Below are 344 nucleotides of genomic sequence, written 5' to 3' on the forward strand. Positions count from 1 at the left end.
GGGGGGGTTAAGTGACAATTGTCACATGGCAGATAATTTCAGACCAATTTTGAATGTGGGGGTATCAATGCTGCTTTCATTCATTAGGGCAGAATGTGAGGCAAACTTGTTCCAATACCCTAAAAACACTTGAAAGGAAAAATGTTTTGATAGGTCTACCATTGAGAGTATTTTTTATTGTACTAAGGTGATGTATCATACTAACATCTGCATTTCCCTACAGTTTGTACAAATGTTATTTTGATTGGTTCATTGTCGGGGAGAGGCGTAGTTGTGCCAGTTGTGCACTAGAGCACGTACATATGGCATTGTTTCCTCCTGCAAGACACAAGACACTTCATCTT

Source organism: Penaeus monodon, chromosome 33 (genome assembly GCF_015228065.2).
Source record: "Penaeus monodon isolate SGIC_2016 chromosome 33, NSTDA_Pmon_1, whole genome shotgun sequence".
Lineage (NCBI taxonomy): Eukaryota > Metazoa > Arthropoda > Malacostraca > Decapoda > Penaeidae > Penaeus > Penaeus monodon.